Source organism: Cicer arietinum, chromosome 7, assembly GCF_000331145.2.
Source record: "Cicer arietinum cultivar CDC Frontier isolate Library 1 chromosome 7, Cicar.CDCFrontier_v2.0, whole genome shotgun sequence".
Lineage (NCBI taxonomy): Eukaryota > Viridiplantae > Streptophyta > Magnoliopsida > Fabales > Fabaceae > Cicer > Cicer arietinum.
Genome location: NC_021166.2, coordinates 29,844,883 through 29,845,336, shown reverse-complemented (window position 1 = coordinate 29,845,336; position 454 = coordinate 29,844,883).

Sequence of the window (454 nt, the reverse complement as noted above, 5' to 3'; positions counted from 1 at the left end):
GAAAATATTTTGAGATGTAATAGTAGGATTTGTGTACCAGAAATTGCAGATTGAGGAAAACAATTTTAGAAGAGGCTCATAAGAGTACATTGAGTATTCATCCTGGAGCAACAAAGATGTATCAGGATTTGAGGCAGAATTATTGGTGGCCAGGAATGAAGAGACATGTAGCGGAGTATGTATCAACTTGTTTAACTTGTCAGAAAGCGAAAGTGGAACATTAGCGACCTGCTGGAATGTTGCAACCTTTAGACATACCTGAGTGGAAGTGGGACAACATTTCCATGGACTTTATAACTAGATTGCCGAAAACAAGGAGAAAGAATGATTCTATATGGGTGATAGTGGATCGATTGACTAAATCCGCACACTTTTTACCAGTAAAGACCATCTATAAGGTAGATAAGCTAACAGAGATCTACATTGCTGAGATTGTGAGATTACATGGAGTCTC